Source organism: Scyliorhinus torazame, chromosome 5 (assembly GCF_047496885.1).
Source record: "Scyliorhinus torazame isolate Kashiwa2021f chromosome 5, sScyTor2.1, whole genome shotgun sequence".
Lineage (NCBI taxonomy): Eukaryota > Metazoa > Chordata > Chondrichthyes > Carcharhiniformes > Scyliorhinidae > Scyliorhinus > Scyliorhinus torazame.
The window spans coordinates 121,078,861-121,096,201 of NC_092711.1; the positions used below are offsets into that span (position 1 = coordinate 121,078,861).

The 17,341-nt window shown below is 46.7% G+C and overlaps 2 long non-coding RNA genes across 2 annotated transcripts in view; one reads left to right on the forward strand and one right to left on the reverse strand.

Moving 5' to 3' along the window:
• Positions 1-8,893, reverse strand: part of LOC140421785 (uncharacterized) — a 36,045-nt gene extending 27,152 nt beyond the window's left edge. The window contains exons 1-2 of the long non-coding RNA XR_011947071.1: positions 8,830-8,893; positions 6,044-6,710 (exon numbers count right to left, since the gene is read on the reverse strand). This is a non-coding gene — a long non-coding RNA (uncharacterized lncRNA). The remainder of the gene's footprint in view (positions 1-6,043; positions 6,711-8,829) is intronic.
• A 198-nt stretch (positions 8,894-9,091) lies between these two features.
• Positions 9,092-15,396, forward strand: LOC140421774 (uncharacterized). Its single transcript, XR_011947060.1, has 3 exons — positions 9,092-9,213; positions 10,074-10,179; positions 14,272-15,396. It is a non-coding gene; the product is annotated as an uncharacterized lncRNA (long non-coding RNA).
• Positions 15,397-17,341: the final 1,945 nt, after the last annotated feature.

Genomic DNA, 17,341 nt, shown 5'->3' on the forward strand with positions numbered 1-17,341 from the left:
CCAGCGCTGCAGCTTATCTATGTCCCTCTGTAATTTGTGACATCCTTCCGCACTGTCCGCAACTCCACCGACTTTAGTGTCATCTGGAAATTTACTCACCCATCCTTCTACGCCCTCCTCCAGGTCATTTATAAAAATGACAAACAGCAGTGGCCCCAAAACAGATCCTTGTGGTACACCACTAGTAACTCCAGTCTGAACATTTCCCATCAACCACTACCCTTTGTCTTCTTCCAGCTAGCCAATTTCTGATCCAAAATGCTAAATCACCCTGAATCCCATGCCTCCGTATTTTCTGCAGTAGCCTACCGTGGGGAACCTTATCAAACGCTTTAATGAAATCCATATACACCACATCAACTGCTTTACCCTCATCCACCTGTTTGGTCACCTTCTCAAAGAACTCAATAAGGTTTGTGAGGCACGACCTACCATTCACAAAACCGTGTTGACTATCTCTAATCAAATTATTCCTTTCCAGATGATTATACATCCTATTTCTTATAAGCCTTTCCAAGATTTTGCCCAAAACAGAAGTAAGGCTCACTGGTCTATAGTTACCGGGGTTGTCTCTACTTCCCTTCTTGAACAAGGGAACAACATTCGCTATCCTCCAGTCTTCTGGCACTATTCCTGTAGACAAAGATGACTTAAAGATCAAAGCCAAAGGCTCAACAATCTCCTCCCTAGCTTCCCAGAGAATCCTAGGATAAATCCCATCTGGCCCAGGGGACTTAGCTATTTTCACACTTTCCAGAATTGCTAACACCTCCTCCTTATGAACCTCAAGCCCTTCTAGTCTAGTAGCCTGAATCTCCGTATTCTCCTCGACAACACTATCTTTTTCCTGTGTGAATACTGACGAAAAATATTCATTTAGCACCTCTCCTATCTCCTCGGACACCACGCACAACATCCCGCTACTGTCCTTGACTGGCCCTACTCTTACCCGAATCATTGTTTTATTCCTGACCTATCTATAGAAAGCTTTAGGGTTATCCTTGATCCTACCTGCCAAAGACTTCTCATGTCCCCTCCTGGCTCTTCTTAGCTCTCTCTTTAGGTCCTTCCTAGCTAGCTTGTAACTCTCGAGTGCCCTAACTGAACCTTCATGTCTCATCTTTACACAAGCCTCCTACTTCCTCTTGACAAGTGTTTCGACTGCTTTAGTAAACCACGGTTCCCTTGCTCGACCACTTCCTCCCTGCCTGACAGGTACATACTTATCAAGGACACGCAGTAGCTGTTCCTTGAACAAGCTCCACATTTCCATTGTGCCCATCCCCTGCAGTTTTCCTCTCCATCCGATGCATCCTAAGTCTTGCCTCATCGCATCATAATTGCCTTTCCCCCAGATATAACTCTTGCCCTGCGGTATATACCTATCCCTTTCCAGCACTAAAGTAAACGTAATCGAATTGTGGTCACTATCACCAAAGTGCACACCTACCTCCAAATCTAACACCTTTCCAGTACCAAATCCAAAATGGCCTCGCCTCTCGTTGGCCTATCTACATACTGTGTCAGGTAACCCTCCTGCACACATTGGACAAAAACGAACCCATCTAAAGTACTCGAACCATAGCGTTTCCAGTCAATATTTGGAAAGTTAAAGTCCCCCATAACAACTACCCTGTTGCTTTCGCTCCTATCCAGAAGCATCTTTGCAATCCTTTCCTCTACATCTCTGGAACTTTTCAGAGGCCTATAGAAAACCCCTAACAGGGTGACCGCTCCTTTCCTGTTTCTAACCTCAGCCCATACTACCTCAGTAGACGAGTCCTCATCAAACGTCCTTTCTGCAACCGTAATACTGTTCTTGACGAACAGTGCCACCCTTCCCTCCTCTTTTACCACCTTTCCTGAGCTTACTGAAATATCTAAACCCTGGCACCTGCAACAACCGTTCCTGTCTCTGCTCTATCCATGTCTCCGAAATGGTCACAACATCGAAGTCCCATGTACCAACCCATGCCGCAAGTTCACCCACCTTATTCCGGATGCTCCTGGCATTGAAGAAGACACACTTTAAACCACCTTCCTGCCTGCCGGTACACTCCTGCAACTTTGAAACCTTACTCATGACCTCACTACACTCAACCTCCTGTATACTGGAGCTACAATTCAGGTTTCCAAGCCCCTGCTGAACTAGTTTAAACCCTCCCGAAGGTCATTAGCAAATTTCCCCCCCAGGATATTGGTACCCCTCTGGTCCAGGTGTAGACCATCCCGTTTGTAGAGGTCCCACCGACCCCAGAATGAGCCCCAATTACCCAGAAATCTGAAACCCTCCCTCCTGCACCATCCCTGTCGCCACGTGTTCAACTCCTCTCTCTCCCTATTCATCGTCTCGCTAGCACGTGGCACGGGTAACAACCCAGAGATAATAACTCTGTTTGTCCTAGATCTAAGTTTCCACCCTTCCTCCCTGAATTCCTGCCTTCCATCTTTCCTACCTATATCGTTGGTACCTATGTGGACCACGACTTGGGGCTTAAGAATCACGATCAGAGACATCCCCCTCCCCCTTAAGAATCACAATCAGAGACATCACGGACCATGGCACCTGGGAGGCAACACACCAACCGCGAGTCTCTCTCGTTCCCACAGAATCTCCTATCTGTCCCCCTAACTATGGAGTCTCCAATGACTAATGCTCTGCTCCTCTTCCCCCCTGCCCTTCTGAGCAACAGGGACAGTCTCTGTGCCAGAGACCTGTACCCCATGGCTTACCCCTGGTAAGTCCCCCCCCCCCCCCCCAACAGTATCCAAAGTGGTATACGTGTTACTAAGGGGAACGACCACAGGGGATCCCTGTACTGACTGCTTCCTCCCAGCCCCTCTCACCGTCACCCATCTATCTTTATTCTTCGGAGCAACTACATCCCTGAAGCTTCTATCCATGACCACCTCTGCCTCCCGAATGATTTGAAGTTCATCCAGCTCCAGCTCCCTAATGCGGTATCCTTTTTTTTTTGCGTACATAATAGTTTATAATGATTGTCCAGTGCTCTCCATCACGCGGTGCAAGTTGCATTTTTGTATACAATTCATCCCTAATAATACCAACACGTAGTTTTCACATAAAACCAACGATGCTTAAAAGAAAGACAATGTCCACAATAACGAAAAGGAACCATTGGCATAGTACTGGCGTCTTGCGTCAGGAACACGTGCAGAACTCCTTCTCCATTATTCAGGCAAATGGCGTTCCATGAGTAGCTCCTCAGTTTCTCTCAGAAGAACCACCTGAAAGCTTCTCCTCCACCAGGGACGATTACCTTCTCTGGTGAAGAATCTGGCTTTTTCTTCAGCTCTTCACACTTCCGCAGCTTGCTGATCCGGTGGCCGGTTTTGCGGTTCCGGCAGTTGCTGCACTCGCCGCAGTTGATGAGCCTCCTGCAGGGTGCGCTTGGCCCGCACCCTTTCCTCTTCTTCTTGGCTGGCTGGCTCGCGGCAGCGGTGGGCGGGGCCTGCTGAGGTAGGGCGGTGCAGTCCAGCAGGGCGGTCCGCCATGGCAGCCAGAGTGGCGGCAGGCGAGTGCAGGGCGGTCATGATGATGATGCCGGGGGGCAGGGAGATGGCGCCCAGGACGGGAGGCAGTGCGTCCAGACTCTGCGGCTCACTGGGCCAGGCGCAGGGCAGCCGGCTGTGGGGGGTGCACATGGCGGCCACCCACCTCTCCCACAGCCGCTCGCCGCGCCGTTCACGCCGTAACCTTTCCTGAGGGTTAAATATTATTCTTGTAAACATTTGTTGCACCTTCTCCAGTGTCTCTATTTCCTTTTTCTAAATTGAGATTTACCTTTCGTTTTGTATGCCCTATGTTTTTTCCATCTGTGAAAAGATCTGTCTGGACTGTACGCAGAACAATACTTTTCACTGTACCTCAGTACACGTGACAATAAATCCAATCGAATCTCCAACAAAAGAATATCTGACCATTACCCCTTGACATTCAATGGCTGAATCCCCCACCACACCTTGGAGGTTACCATTAATCAGAAGCTGAACTGGACTAGCCACATAAATACTATGGCTGCAAGAGCAGGTCACAGGCTAGCAATCCTGTGGTGACTATCTCACCTCCTGACTCCTCAAAGCCTGTCCGGCATCTACAAGGAAGAAGTCAGGAGTGTGAAGGAATACTCTCCACTTGCCTGGGTGAGTGCAGCTCCAACTACACTCAAGAAGCTTGGCACAACTCATAACAAATCAACCCGCTTGATTGGCATCTTTCCACATTCACTGCCCTCATCACTGATGCACAATAGTAGCTGCGTGTACCATCGACAAGATGTGCTGCAGAAACTCTCCAAGGCTCCTTTGGCAGCACCTTCCAAACTCACAACATCTGCTAATTAATGATCAAAATCTTTATTAGTGTCCCAAGTAGGCTTACATTAACACTGCAATGAAGTTACTGTGAAAATCCCCTAGTCGCCGCATTCCGGTGACTGTTCGGGTACTGAGGGAGAATTCAGAATGTTCAATTCACTGGACAGCACATCGTTCCGGACTTGTGGGAGGAAACTGGACCACCAGAAGGAAACCCACGCAGACACAGGGAGAACGTGCAGATTCCGCACAGTGACCCAAGACGGGAATCGAACCTGGGACCCTGGCGCTGTGAAGCAACAGTGCTAACCACTGTGCTACCGTGCCACCCAATTAGAAGGTAGAAATACAAGGACAGCAGATACACGAGAACACCTCCACCTGGGAATTCACCTCCAAGTCACTCATGTCAGGAAAACAGAGGTAGTTTTAAGTGATCTTTATTTGTGTTGTTAAATATTAAAATTGAGTATAGATTACAGTGGGTTTGATTTAGTATTTCTGTGTAGGAAGAGTAGAATTCAACTCTGGTTGGATTCATGTTGAAACAAAGTTGTTTGCATGTGCCGGTGGGGAAGGTTTCAGTTCAAACTGTTCCTATTGAACTGGGGAGTTTGCTGCATGAAAAGTAAACATCAGGTTGGAGAAATAATGAATTGTTGCTCAGCAACCAGGAGCAGCACCCTTTAGGTGGAAGCCTTTTTGAGGGAAGTTTTACGTGAATTAATCGCATTTGGGGCGAGGAAGTGAGAGAGTGAACAGCTCTCAGCTCTGCTAGAAGCAGGAGAGCAATAGAATGGAGTAATGTGCACGAAAGCAAGCTCGAGGGGAACTAGATCTATAAAACAGGGAATGGAAAAGCTCCAGGAATATTGAAGTGAGAAGGAGCACAGAGGAACTGTCTTTGGAACAGGCTATTGTTCATGGAAATGAAAGTAAGACCTGGGAAGAGAAGAGCTGATGAGGTTGGCTGCGGACAAGCCCCATATCTGAAGCAACGTAAGGTTTGGTGTCTTTACTTCCAATTTTTGAAGCAATAATATTCTGTTGGGGACTGAGTACCTGAGTTGTGTAGACTTTCGATGCATGTTGCAAGTCAAGACAAAGGAATGCCGAACAGAGAGTTGGAAAACCTGGAGGCAGGAAAACCTGCTACAACAGCAGAGAGGAAGCCTTGTTTGAAAGGATAGTTAGAACATCTGGAGGTGGATCTTTGGTGGAAGCAGCTGAGAGAAAGCATTGATTTGGAAGAAGTTTTTAAAGCGTATCTGTTTGAAAGTCGAGGTTGGAAACATTTGTGACAATCATCTGGGGGGAAATTGAGGAGGAATCCACAGATGGATTGAATTGCACCTGCCACTTGGTTTCAGAATGGAGGGGGGGGGGGCGGTGCTGCCTGATCATGGTCAACCTATGGGTTTAAAGGGACTGTGTGTCCACTGAGAACATTATAGCAAAATATATGTAGTAACCTGTGTTGTCCTTCAAAACTATGCACGTTTGTGAAGATAAGTAGGAGTGAAGGAATATTGTATCATAGACAGACTTTTTATGCTTAATAAATGTTTGTTTTTGTTGAAAGCTAATTGCCAATCCTGTGACTCTGTTCCTCGACATTTTCTAAACAAAGTTAGTCTTTTAAGCCAGGGTTCCATTCTGGGATCTTCCCATCCAGTTATTACATCACTGGGATTGTAATACTCACCATCTTGCTGTGGAAATATATCTCCATTCCTTCACGGTCCCTGGGTCAGAATCCTGGTACTTCCTCCCTAACCGCACTGTGGGTGACACCATAGGGACTGCAGCAGTTCAAGAAGTCAGCTCACCACCACCTTCTCAAGGGCAATTAGGGATGGGCAATAAATGGTGACTTAGACAGAGGCACACACTTTTGTTTTATTCATTAACGGGATGTGGACTTTGATTTCCGTGAAGGAATAAAAAATATTAGGTAAGACCTGTTTGTAGCCCATTTAATTGGTTTTCAATGACATCATTGCCTTCTCCCTTGTTCCTATGTCCTGGGCCTCTTACAAGGTGATGTCTGAACGAATCAAGCCAGCCTGACTCCACTTTGTAACCTCCGACACAGTGATCAATCCCCAGACTGCTACAACCACCTTTATCACGTCAAACAAACACATCTTTCTCACAGGTTGAGGCTGGTTCTCCTGCACAATTCAACTCATTTTGCAGCCATTGCTAATTCTGGCAAGGCTGTGACTTGACTAAATTGTCCATCATACTTTGCACTTTGAGCCCACAATGCAGTTCTTCAGATATCCACGGTCTGGGTTCTTCTATCACCTTGATGTTCCATGTTACCACCATGAGACAAACTCCAAACACAGGGTTACACCACAGCCCGCCTACATTGATTAATATTAAAGAAATAAAGAGAGTTAAAAATTGATTGCTCATTAACAAGGTGGATATTAATAATAATCTTTATTAGTGTCACAAGTCGGCTTACATTAACACTGCAATGAAGTTACTGTGAAAATCCCCTCGTCGCCACATACCGGCGCCTGTCCGGGTACACTGAGGAAGAATTCAGAATGTCTAATTCACCTAAGAAGCACATCTTTTGGGACTTTTGGAAGGAAATCGGAACACGCGGAAGAAACCCACGCAGACACGGATAACATGTAGCCTTCCAGTAGAGTCGTTCAGTTAAAAGCAGGTAAGGTGGGCAGCACGGTGGCACAGTGGTTAGCACTTCTGCCTCACGGTGCTCAGGTCCCAGGTTCGATCCCAGCTCTGGGTCACTGTCCGTGTGGAGTTTGCACATTCTCCCCGTGTCTGCGTGGGTTATTCCCCCACAACCCAAGATGTGCATGGTAGGTGGATTGGCCACGCTAAATTGCCCCTTAATTGGTAAAAATGAGTTGGGTACTCTAAATGAATTTTTTTTAAAGCAGGTAAGTTATGCTGAACATTTATCAATCACTGTTTAAATCACAATGGTACGCCGCGCGCGCCATGTATCGATGGCCTCCTGATGCTCCGCCCCCGACCAGCCAAGTTCCCGATGGTGTGGGTCGCGTGTGGTCCCATCCTGTCGAGAACTCGGCAAGCCGGCTGCGGACTCAGTCCAGCGCCGCCACAGTCGGGGGAGGGCTGATCCGTGGGCAGGGGGTTATTAGGGGCTGGGGGCACTGTGGGGGTGGTCCGGGGCATGCGAGCCAGCCAAAGGGGGGGGCATTATTTTGCAGGCCGGGTCCACGAGTGGCCTCTGCCGTGTAGCGCGGCGCGGCCGCTCAGGCCGTCGCCGTGCACATGTGCGGCCACATACCCGGCAATTCTCCAGGGCATATTTGCAGCTAGAGCCGGGTGCTCTACGCAGCCGACATGCTAGCCCCCAGCAAAACAGGGAATCGGTAGCCGTTTTACACCACCGTTCCCATGCCGGCGTGGGGATATAATCCCAGAATGGGAGAATCCAGCCCCATATGTTTCAATCAGATCCTCTCTCATTCTTTCAAACTCAAGTGGATACAGGCACAGCCTGTCCAAGTTTTCCTCCTATGATAACCCCCTCATCCAGTCAAGTGAACCTTTTCTGACCAGTTTCAAATGAAATTATGTCCTTTCTTAAATAAGGAGACCAAAATCGTACAGAGTACTTTGGATAGGGTAGTGGGTGCCTGGAACTCGCTACCGGAGGAGGTGGTGGAAGCAGGGACGAGTGACATTTAAGGGGCATCTTGACAAATACATGAATCGGGTGGGAATAGAGGGATACGGACCCAGGAAGTGTAGAAGATTGTAGTTTAGTCGGGCAGCATGGTCGGCATGGGCTTGGAGGGCCGAAGGGCCTGTTCCTGTGCTGTACATTTCTTTGTTCTTTGTTCTGTACAACTGCAGTACTTTCCCCTTGCAATAAACAGCAACATTCCCTTTACCTTCCCAATCGTGTACTGTATCTGCAGAGTAACTGGTCCTGATTCATGCACCAGTACACCTCGATCCCTCTGTACCTCGGAGCTGCAATCTCTGTGCATTTAAATAAGCAATGCAAGATGGCGCCGGAACGGGGCGACTCTCTGCGAGCTCTCTCACAGATCCTCTTCTTACATCTCCGATAATCATACTAATCTCTTAAAAGTTAATTCTAATACTAACACTATGACTAACCTTTCTCTTTTACATTCTCTTCACACAGCTTTCTGAATGAGTATGCTTCACCCGATGTCTGTGTCTATAAATTCTACATTGTGTATTTTATGTTTGCCCTATGTATTTTCTTTTCATGTATGGAATGATCTGCCTGAGCTGTGCACAGAGCAATATTTTTCACTGTACCTCGTTACGCGTGACAATAAATGAATTCAATCCAATGTTGCTTTTCTATTCTTCCTGCCAAAGTGGACAGGTTCACATTTCCCCACACTATGCTCAAATTGCCAAATTGTTGCTCACTTATTTTGCCTATCTGCACCCTTTACAGACTCCTTATGGTCACTCACAACTTATCTTCCTCCATACCTTTACAGCAACAGCAAATTTTGCAACCATACTTTTGATCATGTCAACCAAGCCCTCAAACCAGGGTCGAGGCAACATTCACACTGCGCATGCTCTAAATTCTTTGCCAATGGGCCTTCGCACTGTTGTCCAGATCCAGCAGCAACACTGCGCATGCTTCAAGTTGCCGGGAAGTGATTGACTGCAGATCTGGACCAATAGGAGGCGGGGAAGAGCTGGAAGACCGAAAGGGAGCGGCTGGACCTCCAACCAATCAGAGCGATGAAGGGGCGGGACTATGCTGGGAGATGGGAATGCGCAGTGTGCGTAATGGCGCTGGTCAGATGTTTGTTTCTCCGATCCTCAATCGGTGCGGCTGTTCAGAGGGAGCAAAGGACCCAGTGGGTGGGCTAAGCGGCTTTCTAAATATGTTGTGCAAACCGCAAATCCTAAAAAAGAACCCATCAACCCCCTCTTCCCCCATTTGTATGGGGCTCCCACTGATTGGGCGTGTTGACGGCGGCCATCGTAATTGGGGCAATGCGCATGTGTGGTCGCCATCTTTGTAGGGGGCAATGTTTCAACGACTGGGAGGAGCTTGCTACCCATTGTTCAGAATGGAGACACAGTATTCGCCTTTAGTCCCAATGTCTCATTGACGAGGAAAATGCAGAAGCAAGAGGAAGCAAATCCTGCTGTCCAGATCTGACTACCTCATGGAGTTAAAAGCATTTTACTGCGGATGCTGGAATCTGAAACAAAAACAGAAAATACAGGACAATCTCAGCACATCTGACAGCATCTGTGGAGAGAGAAGGGAGCTAATGTTGAGTCTGGATGGCTCTTTGTCAAAGCTAGAGAACTGGAAATAGGGTCAAATTTATACTGTGTGGCTGGCGTGGAGCGGTGGGGCTGTATAGCGGGCCAGCGATTGGAGTGTGTCCAAAGATCTGTGGTCACAGTTCAGTCACATGGAGATCCATAGCAGAAAAACACGACCATGAGGATATGTCATCCTTGAGTCAAGGGACTGCTGATGATGATGACAAGGGGCAAAGTGCAGCAGGAAGCATGCATTGTCAGCAGGAGGAGAAAATGTAGTGAATTTCTATCCTCGACTGACAGTGATAGATTTTGGAAACTCCTTTTACAGGGGATTACAAGGGGAGGATTTAAACATACAAAACTCCAACCAAGAGAAATATTTGTCTTCTGAATTTCATTTTTGGACTGACAGTGATGGCTTTTGTAAATTTATTTTACAGGATATTTGAAGATGATTTGCAGATGGGAAATTCAAACCAAATCTCACATTTCAGTCTGGCTGCATCGTTTGATTCACCAGGAGTTGAATATTGTTTCCCTTTGAGTGTAAGCATTGAGTTCAGGTTTTACCCCTCACTGAGTAAAATGTCTTCCTCTTTCCTGCCTTCTCTCTGTAACCCTTCATTCCCCAACTGATTAAAAATCCATCGATCTTGGCCTTGACAGTGCTCTCTCGTTGGTTCCTCGACATATTGGTCGAGAAAACCATCCCTTAAACATTCCAGGAAATGCTCCTCCATCGCATTGCTACCAGTTTGATTAGCCAAATCAATATGCAGAATGAAGTCACCCATAATCACAGATGTTCCCTGATCACATGCATCTCTGATTTCCTGTTTAATGCTATTTCAACATTATCAGTGCAGTTTGGTGGTCTGTATACCACCCCATGAATACTTTTTGCCCCTTGGTGTTTCTTAACTCGATCCATACAGATTCCACACTATCGGTGCTAATATCTTCCCTCAATATGATATCAATATCTTCTTTAATCAATTATACAACTGCACCACCTTTTCCTTTCTGCCTGTCCTTCCTAAAAACTGAATAGCCCTCAATGTTTAGTTCCCATCCTTGGTCACCTTGGAGCCATGTCTCTGTAATCCTAACTGTACATAGTCCTTCACATCTATCTGCGCAACTAATTCATCCATTTTATTTCCAGTGCTCCGAGCATTCAGGTACAAAACCGTAAACATTCCTTGACCGGTCCCTGCTGTTTGTTTTTTTATAAATTTAGTGTACCCAATTCATTTTTTCCAATTAAGGGGCAATTTAGCGTGGCCAATCCACCTAGCCTGCACATCTTTGGGTTGTGAGGGCGAAACCCACGCAAACACGGGGAGAATGTGCAAACTCCATACGGACAGTGACCCAGAGCCGGGATTGAACCTGGGATCTTGGCGCTGTGAGGCTGCAGGGCTAACCCACTGTGCCACCGTGCTGCCCCTCCCTACTATTTTTTTACTGTGTTCTTATCTGATTCTGGCCCTTGATTTATCTGCCCATCTCTTTTCTCATTTTTTGTTCTGTCTTTTCCCTTGTTCTTGATTTCTCTCTGCTCTGAATCCTTACATAGGTTCCCATCCCCATGCCATATTAGTTTAAACCCCCCCACCTCCCACTACCACTCTAGCAAGTACCATGTCCTTCATAATTTTTTTACACCTCAATCAGTTCCCCCTCAGCCTTGCTGCTCTCAGGAAAACAACCCCAGTCTATCCAGCCGCTCCTCATAACTGAAACACTCCAGCCCCGGCAACATCCTGATAAATCTCCTCTATAGTGCCTATCCTGTGGCGACCAGAACTGCACACAGTTCTCTAGCTGTGGCCCAACCAGTGTTTTATACAGCTCCATCATAACGTCCCTGCTCTTATATTCTCAATCTCAGCTAATAGAGACAATAAAGCCTTCTTAACTCCCTTCTCCACCTGTTCTGCTGCCTTCAGGTCCCTCTGGTCCTCTGTGCTTCCTCGTGCCCTACCGTTCAGTGTGTACATCCTTATCTTGTTCCTCCTCGCAAAATGCATCACATCACACTTTTCAGAGTGAAATTCCATTTGCTACTGTTCTACCCATCTAACCAGCCCGACTATATCGTCCTGTATTCTAAGGTTTGCCTCCTTGCTATTTACCACACAACCAATTTCCGTGCCATCTGCAAACTTACTGATCATACCTCCCACATTCACATCCAGATCATTAATGTACAGTACAAACAGCAAGGGACCCAGCACTGATCAGAACAGTACACCATTGGACACAGTGATCCAGTCACAAAAACAACCTTCAACCCTCTGCCCCTCAACCAATTTTGGGTCCAATTTGCCGAATTGCTCTGGATTCCATGGGCTTCTTCACCAGTCTCCTAGAGAGGACGTCCATATAGACTATGTCATCTACACACCTAGTCACCTCCTCAAAACATTCAATCAAATTTGTTAAACATGATCGCCCTCTGACAAAGCCATGATGACTATCCTTGATTAATCCTTGCCTCTCCAAGTGGAGATTAATTCTGTCCCTCAGAATTCTTTCCTATATATTCCCTACCATTGTTGTATGACTCACTTTTATGCCCGCTAAAACACTAACTCTTCCTCCCTCTCTGTGCTAATCTGTTCAATTACATCACAGTGCCTCTCCCTGATTTCAATATCTACATCGTCCTTCTCCGCAGTGAACACAGATGCAAAATACTAATTTAAAATCTCACCCTCATCTTCCGGCGCCACACACACATTACCACTTTGGTCCTTAATGGGCCCTTCTCTTTCCCTGGTTACCCTCTTGCCCTTAATATACTTCTAAAACACTTTGGAATTCTCCTTTATTTTGTCCGCCAGCGTTTTCCATGTCACCTCTTTGCTCTCCGAATTTATTTTTTTAAGTACTCCTCTGCACTTTCCACACTCCTCGGGCATCCACTGTCTTGGGTCTCCTGCCTTCCTTTTTTTCCTGATCCAATTCGGTGTATCCCTTGACCCCCAGGGTACTCTGGACATTTTGGTCCCAGCCTTTACCTTTATGAGAGCATGTTGGCCCTGTACTCTCTCTATTTCCTTTCTGAATGACGCCCACTGCTGTATAAGATTTCCCTGTAAGTAGCTGCTGCCAGTTTGCTTTGGTCAGATCTTGTTGTATCACATTGAAATCAGCCTTCACCCAATTCAGAACCTTTATTTCCAGTGAAGTCTTTTCCTTTTCCATAACTACCTGAAACCTTACCAGTTATGGTCACAACCACTGATACCTCTACCATTTCCCTGACTATTAATACCCTATTATTTTACACTTCTCTGGGATTTGCCTACATATCTGCTCTTCCACCTCTCCCTCACTGTTTGTTTTGGGGACCTATGACGCACTCCCGGAAACATGATTGTCCCCTTTTTGTTCTTGTGTTCCACCCGGATGGCCTCAGTTGAGGTGTCTGCTAAGATATCATCCTTCCTCACTGCAGTAATTGGCTCCTTGATCAATATTGCAGCTCACATCGTCTTTTACATCTCCGCCTTTATCACCTGATGATTCTATACCTTGGACAGCTGCCAATCCTGTTCCTCCCTCAACCACGTCTCTGTATTCCCTTGCCTTGTTAGTCCTCCCAAAATGCATGGCCTCATACTTTCAGGGTTAAATTCCATTTGCCTCTATTCTGCTCATCTAACCAGCCCGCCTATCTATATCATCCTGTAATCTGAGGTTTCCTCCTCACTGTTTACCACACCGACAATTTTCATGTCATCTGCAAACTTACTGATCATGCCTCCCACATTCACACCCAGATCATTAATGTACAGCACAAACAGCACCGATTCCTCTGGTCCACCACTGGACACAGGCTTCCAGTCACAAAAACAGCCTTCGACCATCACACTCTGCATTCTGCCATTTAACCCATTTTGTATCCAATTTTCCAAATTGTCGAGAAACTGAACTGAGCTAGTCATATAAATACTGCGGCTACAAGTAACTCACCACCTGGGACTGAAGACAGCGGCTTCAGTCTCTCCGATCTGTAAATGGAGGAAAATTGTGCTCATTCAGTACTGGATGTTGGACAAATCAGGACGGTGTGTGACTTGGAGAGCGTGGAGGTGATGGTGTTCGTGTTCACACACACCTGACACACTGCTCCTTCAAGGAGATGATGGTTGAGGGTTTGGGAGATTCTGGTAAAGTCCTGATTGATTTGTACAAATATAAAATCCCTCTCTTGCTTCTGCTCCCAATCCTCCCTCACTCCCCTCCCCCCATAGAGGCCAGAGTCTTGTGTAGGCCCAGACAGAGGAGGCGGGGGAGGGGCAGGTTCCCTTCACTGAAGGACAGTAAGAAGTCTTACAACACCAGGTTAAAGTCCAACAGGTTTGTTTCAAATCACTAACTTTCGGAGCACTGCTCCTTCCTCAGGTGAATTCTTACTTTGCTCACCCCAGTCCAACGCCGCCATCTCCACATCATCACTGAAGGATATCAGTGAATCAGCTGGGTTTTTCTGACAATCCAGCAGTTTTCATGGTCACTTTTTCCCAGTGCCGGCCCCATAAATGACCAGATTCATTCAGCTCAATTTCACAAGCTGCCTTTGTGTTTTTGTGGGGTCTCTCTCACTGTTTTTCTGTTTTAAATCAGTTTCACAGGGCATTAGACGGGGAGGATTTGCAGTCAGGAAACTCAAACCACATTGGGAGCTGACAGTTGTCCAATTTATCCTGCCCTGAATATCATCGAGTTTGAACATGGAAGAAAAAAGCACCAATTATACTGGGGAGAAACCGTACAGGTGCTCTGTGGGTGGACAAGGCTTCAGTCAATCGTCAGGCCTGAGGAGGCACAAACACGTTCACAGTGGGAAGAAACGGTGGAAATGTGGGGACTGCGAGGAGGCATTTCGTTCCCCATCTGAGCTGGAAACTCATCGATGCACTCACACCGGGGAGAGACCATTCACCTGCTCCACGTGTGGGAAGGGATTCACTCAGTCATCCAACTTGCTGGCACACCAGAGAATTCACACTGGTGATAAACCATTCAACTGCTCCGAGTGCGGGAGGGAATTCGCTCATTTATCTAGCCTGCTGAGACATCAGCGAATTCACTCTGGGGAGAGGCCATTCACCTGCTCCACATGTGGGAAAGGATTCAATGATTTATCCAACCTATCGAAACACCAGCGAGTTCACACTTGGGAGAAGACATTCACCTGCTCCGAGTGTGGAAAAGGATTCACTGATTCATCCAACCTGTTGAGACACCAGCAAGTTCACACGGACAAGAGACCGTTTAAATGTCAGAACTGTGGGAAGAGCTTTAAAGGTTCTGGGGAACTGATGTCCCATCAGCGAGTTCACACTGATGAGAGACCTTTTAAATGTCCAGACTGCGGGAAATGTTACAAAAGGACCTGGGATCTGGTATTCCATCAACGTGTTCACACTGACGAGAGACCATTCGGGTGCTCTCACTGCGGGAATGGGTTCAGACGATCATCTGAACTCACTATGCATCAGCGAATTCACACTGGGGAGAGACCGTTCACCTGCTCCGAGTGTGGGAAGGGATTCATTCGGATATCTAACCTGCTGAGACACAAGCAAGTTCACGAGTAACGACAGTGATTGGATCTTGCTGTGAATCACATCCAGGACTCAATCATGTTCATTGGAGTCTGTTTCTGTTCATGTTCATAAACCCCAGATCTGTCACAGTTGTTACTATTACCAATGAAAGAAAAATAAATCAGCTTTGACTTTTTAATATCTCTAAGTCACGTGAATTCCTTTTGAAGTGGTCTTCAATCACAGAATCATCACAGAATCCCTTCAGTGCAGAAGGAGGCTAGTCAGCCCATCAAGTCTGTACCGGCCCTCTGAAAAAGCACAATTCCCCACCCTATCCCTGTAACCTCACCTAGGGACAAGTTAGCTGCTGCTTCCCTCACTCCACGAACCCATCGAACCAAACTGCGTCTAAAGTTCCTCATCCAAGTCCTACTCGCACATTTTATAGAAGACCATAAGATATAGGCCCAGAATTCGGTCATTCAGCCCATCGAATCTGCTCCACCAGTTAATTATGTCTGGTATGTTTCTCATTTCCATTCTCCTGCCTTCTCCCCATAACCCCTGATCCCCTTATTAATCAAGAACCTATCTATCTCTATCTCAAAGACACTCAGTGATTTGGCCTCCACAGCCTTCTGCAGCAGAGTTCCACAGATTCACAACCCTTTGGCTGAAGAAATTCCTCCTCATCTCTGTTTTAAAGGATCGTCCTTCAGTCTGAGATTGTGCCCTCTGGTTATAGGTCTTCATACCAGTGGAAACAGCCTCTCCACGTCCACTCTATCCAGGCCTCTCAGTATTCTGTAAGTTTCAATTAGATCCCCTCTCATTCTTCTAAACTGCATCGCGTACAGACCCAGAGTCCTCAACTGCTCCTCATATGACAAGTCCTTCATTTCTGGGATCATTCTTGTAAACATCCTCTCGACTCCATCCAAGGCCAGCACATTCTTCCTTAGAGACGTGCCCAAATATGCTCACAATATTCCAAATGTAGTCTGACCAGAGATTTATACTGTCGCAACAGTACATCCCTGCTCCTGTATTCTGGCCCTCTTGAAGTGAATGCTAACATTGCATTTGCCTTCCTGGCTGCCAACTGAACCTGCAGGTTAACCTTAAGAGAATCCCACAAGACTCCCAAGACTCTTTGTGTATCTGATTTCTGAAGCCTTTTCCCATTTACAAAATAGTCTATACCTCTATTCTTCCTGGCAAAGTGCATAACCTCACACTTTCCCAAATCGTATTCCATCTGCCACTTCTTTGCCCACTCTCCTAGTCTGTACAAATCCTTCTACAGCCTCCCTGCTTTCTCAAGACTACCTGTCCCTCTTACATATCTTTGTATCATCTGCAAACTTAGCAACAATGCTCTCAGTTCCTTCTGCCAGAGCATTAATGTATATCATATAAACATTTTCCAGTTTCTCTCCTGTATTTCACTTTATACTAATAATCTATTGTCACAAGTAGGTTTACATTAACACTGCAATGAAGTTACTGTGAAAACCCCCTCGTCACCACATTCCGGCGCCTGTTCGGGTCACAGAGGGAGAATTCAGAATGTCCAAATTACCTAACAAGACATCTTTCAGGACTTGTGGGAGGAAACTGGAGCACCCGGAGGAAACCCACGCAGACACGGGGAGAACGTACAGACTCCGCACAGACAGTGACCCAAGCCGGGAATCGAACCTGGGACCCTGGATCTGTGAAGCAACAGTGCTAACCATTGTCCCAGCGTGCCACCCTCTCAGAGCTCATACTGTCCATGAGACCTGCCTTCTGCTGTATTTTTTTTTCCTTTAAAAAAAAAATTTTGAGTACCCAAAACATTTTTCCCAATTAAGGGTCAATTTAGCGTGGCCAATCCACCTACCCTGCACATCTTTTTGGTTGTGGGGGAGGAACCCATGCAAACACAGGGAGAATGCACAAACTCCACACGGACAGTGACCCAGAGCTGGGATCGAACCTGGGACCTTGGTGCCGTGAGGCAGCAGTGCTAAACACCGTGCTGCGCTCGCCTTCTGCTGTATTGACCCTATTCCTACTAAAGTATTGAGCACCCAACTTCCCCATGTTAGCTGATACTGTTTCCAGTTCTCTATCTCTTTTGATCCTCTCGCTCTCGA